This window comes from Channa argus, chromosome 9, assembly GCF_033026475.1.
Source record: "Channa argus isolate prfri chromosome 9, Channa argus male v1.0, whole genome shotgun sequence".
NCBI classification, from domain to species: Eukaryota; Metazoa; Chordata; class Actinopteri; order Anabantiformes; family Channidae; genus Channa; species Channa argus.
Window position 1 is genome coordinate 13275563 of NC_090205.1, and position 11537 is coordinate 13287099.

General features: G+C 39.1%; 1 protein-coding gene across 2 annotated transcripts in view; it reads right to left on the minus strand.

The window, feature by feature from the left end:
* LOC137133584 (helix-loop-helix protein 2-like) overlaps positions 1–11537 on the minus strand; it is a 48329-nt gene extending 36792 nt beyond the window's left edge. The window contains exons 1-2 of one of the 2 annotated variants that reach the window (XR_010915256.1): positions 11146–11537; positions 5666–9858 (exon numbers count right to left, since the gene is read on the minus strand). The gene's annotated coding sequence lies outside the window, so the exon portion shown is untranslated. Of the gene's footprint in view, positions 1–5665; positions 9859–11145 lie in introns of those variants that run through there. The other variant, XM_067517352.1, reaches the window with a different exon arrangement.

Below are 11537 nucleotides of genomic sequence, written 5' to 3' on the forward strand. Positions count from 1 at the left end.
TTTTTTGTTTCAACTCTGGAGCATGAAATTTAAAACTAAGAAAAAAATCATGGAAACCCCCTAGACTTCACCAAACAACTTTTGTCCTCACAAATTAATGTAGTCCACACAATAGCAATTCTGTTTTTTTGCTTTCTGACAATTTCATTACAGTCTCTAGCCCTGGATAAAATGTTCTATTTGAACTAATGCCAATCCCCACTCATTCACCACAGAGAGAAAAATGTCAGGAAGCAAGGCGCATTGCCAAAAGATATTATTCAGCTTGAGTTTTGCCTGGAAATCACAAGTGTTATTAGAACATGTGGATCCTTAAAACATACTCCTACATTTTAACTGTATTTTTTATTCCCTACACCTGTTGGTTTCATTACAGGGTTATTTTTTAAAAATGTTCTGTGGATGTCAGTGACAAATTCGCATTCAAACCCTTGTCCAGCCAGTGCCCCGCAGAAATAACCGTTGAATAACCTTTTTAAATATAATTGATATCTGGATTTTCTTTATTATTAATATCTCCCATGTGGGAAGCATTACATGTATGTTTGTGTGAGGTAACAAAGGCACTGCAGAAAAACTGTGGTAAATAGGCTAAACACTTCCAGATATTTTTGACCTTTTCAGTGTTTAACAAGATCATGGCCTAATTAAAAACTGTGAGTGCCTAAACATTGCCATAAAAACATGAATAATGCTTTTGTTTCCAAGGGTGGAGACCATCAAAGCACCTTCAGCATTTAGTTTTTTATTATGCCTCTGTCCTGGCAACAGCTGTAACTAGAGGCGTTTTGTTTTTGGATTGTCCATCTGTCCGTACTTCCATCCACATGGCTTTCTGACTCGTTCATGTGACTGCGATATTACAGGAGAACCTTCAGGAAATGTATCAAATTGGGCACGAATGTTCTCATGGCTTCTCAAGGATGAACCGTTTACATTTTGGTGGTAAATGATGAATAAAATATTATAATATGAGTCTGGACAGACATGCATTTTAACCATTACTTGACTATTTGGTGTGGAACTGCAGGTTTTTTGTCTCCAGGATCATTTTGGGGCTTTTAGCTGACTGAGACTGACTGCACAGCATTTACTTCATGCAGAGACTCCAGCTCAGGGGCCCCCTGACCCCTAAAACCCTTGAGCCTAGTAGGCCCATTCAGTAATCCATCCATGCCTTCACATGTGAATAACGGGTGCTATTACCAAGGTGCATGCAGTTATAGTTACATGGCATTACTCCTTATTTACCCATCAGTAATCCACACTGCTCATCTCAGACACTCCATTGTATATACATAGGGTTAGTTCAACAATTATTGTCAGAGATGTGTCAGTGTTTATGTCTGTCTTTTACTAAAAGAAAAGAAAACGTTGCGTCATGCCTCTCAGCCCCCTCCCCTTCTTTTTCCTTTTTTTTTTCATAGCAGGACCGAAAGACTCTGAATCGTATCACTTTACAGGGAGTTTCTCTCACCATCAATGGCATACACAACTCCAACCCTGAGGTGGAAACGAATGTCCATATGTCATTCAACAAGCACCTCGGACTGTCTGGAGCAGGATGTACTCAGGGCCCTCCGTAACACCCCAGTTACTGCCCCTGCAGGACTGTAACCTCAACTGCTTCCCTACAACTCAGTCAGTGTGGTTTTGGTTGCAGGTTCACTCCAGCTCAGTCAACCTGTGGTACACAGTGTGCAGCCCGCTGTGATGGAAAGGAATTCAAAATGAGCATGTAAGTAGTGTGCACATAAACACAATAAAGAGGAACTATATTTGACTGTTCTTGATATAGTTTAACTTTAATACTGAATCTGAAACTTCTGTATGTCATTGTAGCTGAGGTTTTCTGCTGCTGGCATTGATACAACAACCTCACAACATAGCGGATGCTGTTTCTCTATTTCTGCTCCTTGTATATAAAAAAAGGAAGTTTCCTTGCCACTGTTTTCCTAAGCTTGGTTTCACATGGCTCTGTAAACCTTTTGTGGCTTGACAAATGAGTTAGTTAAATGGCTCCTGAGAAATAAAACAAAATCACAGTGAGATGAATGGGAGAGGAAGTTGCAGTTTCCGGGTGGGGCTGTGTGTGGTTTAGGGTGAGGACACTGAGAGCTGACACATCTAATGTCTGTGTGTACGTGACACCAAATCTCAGCATTCACTCGCACAATTAACTCAATGAAAACATGACATGCATTGTAGTTCCCCTGTAGGTTTTAGTTATGAATAGATTTTCAGAAGCTCAGGGTTTTTCCTCTCCTGTCCCCTTCTCACCCCTGCAGTGACTGGAGTTGCCCTCATGTATCGAGTTTATTTGCTTCTGGACTTCTTTGTTGTCACAGCTGCAGCTATTTCATTGTTCCAAAACAAAGATTCTGAAACAGGGAACTGTATGAGAAATGGTTAATGAAGCATTTAGAATCACCTAGTATGGCCACACGTTGGCATTTTAAACAGCACTTTCATATTATTAGAAATGTCAGACTCCCTGTGATTCTTAGCTGAGAGATAAGAGAAAATAATTAACATTAGAAGCTGATTACTGGCACTTTCTTTTTTTCTTATTTGATGTTATGGAGTTACATAGATGGCCTTGATCATTTGTGGGATTGGAATCTTATGTTACCATAGTAACGTGAAACACCAAAAGAACATATTTTAGGGCTTGGGGCCAAAATTGCAAGCAAGATGATAGGAAAGATGACGGAATGAGATAAGATATTGTAGATGAAATGTATGTCTTGTGATTTTATAATTTGAGGAAACCCCCTTAATGAAAATGAAGAAAAGAAGAAAAAAGGAAGAAAAAGGCTTAAGGAAAATAATTTGGTATATTCACGTCTCCATCAGGATGAAAAGTAATAACTGTGCTGAATATTGCTGACTTTTCATCTAGAAGCATCACAAGAAATTTTGACTTTGTCAAATACTTTGGTTCATGGGATATATTTTGTGTTATGTACTAATCAGCCTTAGTGACACCATGCTAAAACATTAAACTAATATAGTGAACATGGTATTCACTATGTCCGCTTATCATCAACATGTTCGTATTTTCACTGTTTGCATGTTGAACCTATGGTGCATACAGTTCCACAGAGCTGGGAGCATAACTGATTTAAAGTTACCAAATATTCTTCATCAGGGAAAAAAACTTGTGAAGACACTAAACAGAAGGAGAGACCACAGTCGAGAAGTTAGCACTCAGAAGCACTCAGCTATATAAAAACAAAAACATCTTTGCAAATAGACACAGGTTTTGTCAGTAATTACTCCCGTTATCAAAGCATGTTAAAATTCTCTAAATTTCTCTGGCTTTTTTTTGAGTGATGGATAAAGGTTTTCAATGAGATTGATATGAGTAAAGCTGGAACCGAAACTTGGGTTCATTGTGTTCTGTACTTCCACTTGGTAGATGGTTTATAATTCTATAGGAGAAGTGGGGGTTTTTGAAAAAACACAAGTTTAAGGGAGGAGGTGTGTGTAGGTGTGTGTTTCACCACACTCTCTTGCCGTATTATATAGCATTCCTTCACATTTCTGTCACCTTGTAGTCAATAATGCTAGAACACCAACTGCAATGCAGCAGCCATCAGTAGACTGTCACTCATTCACACCCAAACTAATCCACACACATACACAAACTTCAGAACATCCATCATCCATAACTGTTTGTTAGCTGCTCTGACAGCACACACTACAGCTCCAGAGCTTCAAGGCATCATCCATCACACCAGCCCAGCGGACGGGGTCCATGGATGGGACACACACAGGCAGCAAACCTGATCCACATTTGGCCTGGGACTGGACACACAGACCCATATCTGGTGGTGGACAACTCCAAACACGTAAAACACCTACAACGTCGTTTTTCATTTCTCTGAGCTTTAAAATAATTTCACCTCCCTCTGTCATTACCCTGTGTAATTATTTTCCGTCCCTAATCCACACATTTAATTAAAACCTCAAACGTTTTTTCCATTACTTTCCTCCCCTCCTCCTGCTTCTCCTGCTATGTGGATTATGTTTGCAGGATGGTGTATAAATAGTGCTGAGTAGGTGGCCAAGTAACAAAAACACAGATATACAGATTTCAAAGGCACAGTCCCCTTCTTTCAAAATCTCAACACATTAATCAAGACTTGTGTTTCACAGATGTGTCTCAGCACATGTGTGCTTTGCTTTCTGCGTGTGTACAGCTGTAAATGTGCAGCATGCAGCCGCATGTGCCTGGCTGGAAATGTGCACGCGTTTCATGTCAGCTGAGAACATTTGGTAGCACAGTTTACACTTTGTCACAAATGCAGGTTCAGCAGAAGCCTCAGATGTTTTAACGAATGTGAATTTAAGGATTTAATTTCCATCCAACACCACCAGCCTCATTACTTCCCAAGCTGCGGTGTAATGCCTGAAAGAGATCAGAATGTAACTCGGTATAGAAGTTAAAGTGTTCGTGACAAACAGTACTGAGTAACATTTTCAACTCCGCCCTTCCATTAGTAATAGTGGGACTACAGTGTGCCATTAGGAACCTCTTCCATGATGCTATTCCCATGACCTGGTTCTTCTCAAATGCCTGAATGCCTGGTTGGATCTTGCCAAAAGCATTATGTGCTCTGAGTGGTGTTGAGTGAAAATTGATTGATCTTCAATTAAAAAGCCTTTTATAACATTATGTTGTATGACCCTGTCTCCTGTTTATCTCCAGGGCTTGTGCTCTTACATTTGGTAAAAAAGAATGACTGATGATGATCTTGTATCAGAGGCTGTGTCAGTTGTAATGTTTGCATGAAGCAGGAGGCATAAAAGGGTTGACAGTTTGGGTTCAGGAAAAGGCGATGCTGTGGTTACAACAGTCTTCAACATGACCTAATTTCTCTCATTATTGTCAGAGAGGGAAACCACCTCATCTGAGCAGAAAACCTGACTGTCATAATTCTTCAAAAGAGCATCACCATTTCTAATATGTGAACGTTTGCTCGGTTACCAGATGTTATGTGATCAAGTTACTGTCTAATCTTCTAAGCTGAGGAGCGACCAAAATGTTTTCTAATGGGGGTAGGTGTGTCGCAGAGCAGAGATAGGGCGTCCCTCTGCTGGGACACAATGCTGACTTACAGAAAAGAAGAAGTGTGCAAATAACCCACATCAGCCTCTGGTGCATTATAAAGTCAAAACTTTGGAAGTAAAAAGACACCAGTAAAGTCCAAGGGGATTCATAATACTGTTCACACACATACAGGATTTTAGAAATGAACAGTGTAGTTGTTGATTTGTAATGTTTGGCAGGACTTGGATGACTGCCTTGACATTTAACAGAGTTTGGCGACTTGGTGCTGGGCAGTAACTTTTTTTGTCTCCCAGCTGCAACCAAAAATTATGACAGCAGTGGGCGTTCAGTAAGTTCAGTTTCACCCTGGCTATCAAGTGGGCAGTTCAACAATAAGCAGTGTTAAACAATTAAAAAAAAAATCATAATAATTGTAATATTACCACAACCAGGCATCACATTTTTGTACATTAGGGGGGCTAGCTTGCCAAATCCATGTTTGACAAATGTTGGATTATGTGATTCCTTATGAAAATATATTATTTCCACCCTGTAAGTAATTCATGTTATGCAATGCTATGTTGATACATACACCAGTCTTAGGGGTCTAGCTGCCTGACTATCCAGATTCTCAGTATCCTTAGGCAAAATGTTTTTGTAGTACACTTAGATCATGAGCTAGGAGTCCTGGTGGCTCAGTGGTAGAGCACTGGGTTAGGATACAGAAGGCCGTGGGTTTGAATTCCACCGCACCAGGTGTGGCCCCACTCAGCCACCAACGGCCACCTGGGTGTTGGTCCTGAGCCCGAATAAAAATGGGAGGGTTGCAGCAGGAAGGGCATCCCGTGCTAAAACTCCAAATCAACATGCGGAACATGTTTTGCAGTGGCGATAAGCTCTTTCATCCAGAACACTGGTGCCGGAGTTTTACCCTCTCCAATATGGTGGAGTTGTTGATTTACATTGCAGTGGGCAATAGGCCGTCTAGGTGTATAAGTATAAGGTGGGAATGCCATCAACCACAGAAGTAAGTAGTGTCCATTGCAACCTGCGAAAAACATCTGGATATAATATCTAGCACATGCAGCTTCTCAGGAATGACGCAGGAGGAAATATCCCACCCGTGCTACTCATGGCTCCTTTCTTCTGATGTTTGCCATCACAGAATATGTCATATTGTCTCCAATGATTTCACACAATCTTATGTAGTCCAGGTGATGTTGACTATAGTCTACATTTAACCAGAAATCACTTAGGCATTGGAGCTTGGAGCAAGCTCTGGAGAAAACAATCACAATAGGCCCTTCATGGCAAGAAGCCATCTCCAAGAACCTGGACATGTTGCCAATGCAATAACATGAATTACACCTTGTTTTTCTGGTATTATTACAGGACATTATTCACAGGTCTCTATTATCCATTGTCTGCGGGTACAGTGATACTCCCACAAGTCACTACTGTTTGTTAATCATTCATAGTTTTATATTATAATCTGACCTTTACATCACACAAAGGATTCAGTGTGCGCACATACACACACATGCACACACACCTACACACTCACACACACACACACACACACACACACCCTTTTAGCTTTCAAAAGAATGAACCTGTCCAGAGAATGCAAATTACTAAAAATTCAGGAGCTTTGGTTGTCTAAGTTTACACTTGTTACCAAACACACACCAAGAATATCGCAAAGGGACACGGTGCATGTTAAAGTTATGGTTGCTCTTTCAGATTCCAGATTTGGTGTGGTTGAACTTTCCCTCACCTTCAGAGGCAGGACAGAGAAACAGTAGAAAAAAACAGATAGTTAACCCGGGGAAATTCCTGCCCAGGATCCACGAGTGTCTTAATACCAAAGGAATGTGAAAACGATGTTTAAATGATTGTCATGACATCTACAGATATGGAGCAAGATAAACCCAGGTCATCCCAAGAAGCATTGTGGTTGTTACTGTTTGCTTTTATTTGTTATTGGAATACTGCAGACAAATCAGTACATTGTGTTTGTTTTCAGCTTCATCACTTTGTTACATAAAGACATTTTTATTGTTTATGGAATAATCTCTAATTGTGTGTGGTCTCTTAATAGACTTACTGTATATCATATTGGCATATGTATGAACATCAAAACAACATCAGTTATCGTTTGTTTCCTCAACAAACAAAAAGTTTAACAGGAATAAAAAGACTCGTTAGAAAACAAAAAACATTCCATGAAGAATATTAAGGCATAAATAACTTAAATTCAAACTACGATAACATGGGATATTGATGCTGTATTTTGTAGTTTAGTTAAAAGAATAGTTCGAGATTTTGGAAATAATCCTATTCATTATGTATTGGCTGCAAGCTGTAGATTTTAATTTAGTCTACAGACTTGATATTGGTATCACTTTTCTCAGACTCTCATAGCAAATACAGTATTTCCCAACCATAACATTGAATAAAACTATTCACTGCATATGAGAGATTAAAATCAGTTTAATTAAACAAATATGGCACATGATTTGTGTACTACATCTGGTATTACACTTACTATTTAGACAAATGCTTAATTAGATTCTAATTATCAAAAAAAAGGTGCAGTTGTAATAATGCTTTTCTTTGCAGCTCACAATCCCAAATATGTTTTAGAAAAACAAATTATACAGACACAAGTTGCAATCATAACTCTCAAAGGAAACAGTTATGAGTAATTCAATGAATTAAACACAGAAGTAGTTATTTTAATCCAGGGAACCACTAAGAACTTTCATTTACCATCTTTAGGCCTTACATACCCCAGTGAGGGAACACCCTGTCACAGCCTGAAAAACAACACGGATTTGTTGCATTGCTGAACTTTGTTGCTGGGTGGGTCTTTTTACTAAACTGCCCAGATTTCTATTTGTCTCTCAGATAGTTTATAAATTAGTGGGAAAATTATTTGTCAAGGCTCATGTGAATGTGGAACTCCCTGTTGTTCCCCATTCCTGTTGATGGAGTGTCTCTTGAAATCTGCTGGCAGAGGCCCCATTAATACTTGATCTTTTATTACAATCATATATTTTTCTCTCTCAGTGCCATGGATGGGATGCTTCCTGGCAAAGAAGCCATAAGACAAGTGTCTTCCTGTATAGAGCCATTGAGGCTTCAGGAAACCAACTAACAGGGGTCACAATAAAGCTGTGAAATAGCTCATTTATTCGCTGTTCTGTCTGTGGATAGCACCATAACTCCAATACAAATATCATGCAGTGCTGTGCATATGCACTAATCACAAATTAGAGTGCCTTGTACAGATAGCTGATATTTGCCTCCCACGTCTCTCATCTGATGAGCAGAGTGTTAATAGCTGCTATATGTGCAGGCTGTCTGCCAGGCCTCTCTGGTAAACCACTCAAAGAGGCCAGCATGACCAAAGCCTGAAGCCTCCCCATGCAAAACAAAAACACACCAATAAATTAAATATATAGCCTTTTATGCTGCAAACCAGCAGCAGGAAAAGCAGAATAAAAGATGGAAAAATACCTCAAAGTATAGCTAAAGGCTAATTGAAAACACTTGGATACTAACAACGTTGGTGAAGTGCTCTTGAGGGTCCATGTGTCTCCAGAGGGCTGTAACCCCCCACAGTCCTGCTATTACTTTTATCTGTTCTCTGTGTGAGGTTAATTGAATGGCAGCATAGCACGTTGTCAATATGTGTGTCTTAAGTCTTCACAATATGGAATGAACAAATGAAGTGTTTTCATTTTCTAGCATTGATAAAGTAAAATTTGAATGCTCCTGTATGTGCTGACTGAAGAGCCATGGTTGTATAGTATTTCATTGTTCCTTTTTTAATTTGCTAAACAGAATAAAAAGCACAATATCATGGAATTCTTCCATGAGCTCTTGCATTATAAAATGATGAAATGTGAGTATTTTTGGAAGGATGTGCCTTAGTACAGTTTTATTTTGGCTATCAATCCATTGTCTCTTTTGCAAACAAGATCTTGTTCTCAAAGAAATTCCCTAAATAAAGGTTATAAACAAAGGTATATCTGGAAAGAAAGACAATTCCTTCTTATTTTGAAAGCATGTCATTTGGTGTTAATGGCTGAAGTGCTGTTTACACCAAAGAGATCAGAATGTAGTTGTGGTTACAGCAGATGCTTCACAAATACTGTGACATTAAATGTCATTATCTACGTTTGGTGATTCATTTTGTTCATCTCACCAAAAAACACGACCAAACAGCAAGATTTGAAAAAGTGAGGCTATTTTAACTATTAGTAATGCATCTATGTATGCTCACTCACTCACTCACTCACTCACTCACTCACTCACTCACTCACTCACTCACTCACTCACTCTACCAACCAGACATGCCTGATGATCCAACATAAGACGATCTAACCTGCAAATTCAAACACAGACTTTGATTGAAAGTAACTTTACAGATTACTACTCACATACGTAATATTTAAGATAGTTATAGTTCACCTGAGTATTCAGTTCAATGCATTTCCATTTTGAAAGAATTCAGAGTTTACTTACATTTAGATTCACCAAATGATGATGCTGTTTGGATTTAAACATGTAGTTTTAGCAGCAGTCTTAATCTTGTAAACTCTGACTCCTGTGAGAACGTTTAACACAGTTAAATTAAATTTGGTTTTAAGATCTACCTACCTAATGTCTAAATGTATTGTTATATATTGGTTGCAATATAGTTGTATAGTTGTCACTATGTAGTATGTGGTTCACTGACTGCTGTCCTCCCTGGAGAGTCATTCAGGTCAAAACCTGTCAGGAGAGCATTTAACCTTAAAGACAGGAAGAGAGAATGTCATGAAGGTTTAGTGTGTCAATCTTGTGAACAAGTACATATGTTTTTACTTGTATTTATGTAACTGCATCTGAGTGCATCCCAGTTACTTGTCATACTGTGCTGCAGTTGAAATCCATGACTCTTTGCAGAAATTGCTGCAGTTTATTGATATTGTTTGACTTGTTAACAATCTCCACAGTGGGTTCAACAGCTGTTGGAAACACCACATGTGGTCTAGAGCCTTATGATAGTGATAGCCCTCACTTTTTTCCACAACAATTTTCATTTCTCCAAAGCAGATGGAGCCTTGGGGCCAGGACTTCCTACATGATTTTGTTTGTTTGTTCACATGCTCAGCAATTGATATTCATGCTGTATTTTCGCGCTAAAAGAGGTGGTAAAAGAGGCGCTAAAAGAGGTGAAGATAACATGATTTGGAGTTAGGCCTGTATAGAAAAACATAAGACTATGTCTGGTTTGAATGTTTCACTGCAAAACAAGTAACTCATTTATTTTGGAGAGATTATTTAATCACATTAATTAAAAAACTAACAAAACTTCAAACCAGTTTACCCCTCAGGATCCACAGCCTCCAAATATGAAACATTAAATCATGTGGATTAGACTTAATGAAGTCAGAGTAAACCTGCTCAGTGGACTACAGGTATTAAATCACAAAACATATTTTGAATAAATCTGTGCTTTCATTTTTCCAAAACCCCTTACTGTCAGTTTGAAATGTTGCTCCTGTGGTCCCATTCGGGGCCCTTTGAAGTGACACTTTGTCCTCCATAAAACATGAAATTATGACTAGTGGAAGGATCCATTTCTCCCTTAGGGGGGTTTTCGCAGGCAATTACTGTTAAATACTGACCACTAATTCTCTGAAGTGTGCTGTGGTCAGGGAGCATAAGTTTAAGTCATGTTCAAATATAAACGCCATGATGTAGAATGATATAATGCTGTCATTAATAAATGTCAGTAAGGTCATTATGCTGACGAGGCTAGAAGTTTTTATTAATGCAAAAATTAACTACATAAATGCACTAATGATAAAAGACCACATCGGTGTTCTGACTTTATGCCATGTACTCGCAATTGTGTAACATACACAGAACACCTTTCCTGTTTCCAGTCTCTATTTTTCTACTGCATTCCCTGTGAGAGCATTGCTGCAAAGAAAAACCTTTCCACAACATCCAGCATACACTGACAAGCATGATGGGCAAAGCTAAATATTATTTTTAAGGTAATGAAATTATTATACAGAATGATTACCCACCTGGTTCACTGCTTAAAGTAACAGTGAGCAGGATGTAGAGATGACGCTGCTGTGCATGTTCCTAATTCTTCCCCTCGATCTTCACGGATATCCCACCATCAAATCCTCACCCAACGAAAGTTTCTTTGTAGAGTCCATACTGAAGGTTCACACACAAACATGCTTCCTGTGACCCGATTCTTTGGCAGGCAAACACACTCGACTGGGACAGTTTAAACACCATAGCAGTCCTTTATATTTCCCTTTCCATTGTGGACCCCAACTAGAGTGATAAAAAGTCCAGGAAGGGAGAGGCTTCAAGGGCAGATGTTCCACACTCTCTTTCTGACCATCACAAGAAGCTGGTTTATCGCTATTGTTTGTTCAGCAGGCTGGAGTCAACTGCTGGCGGA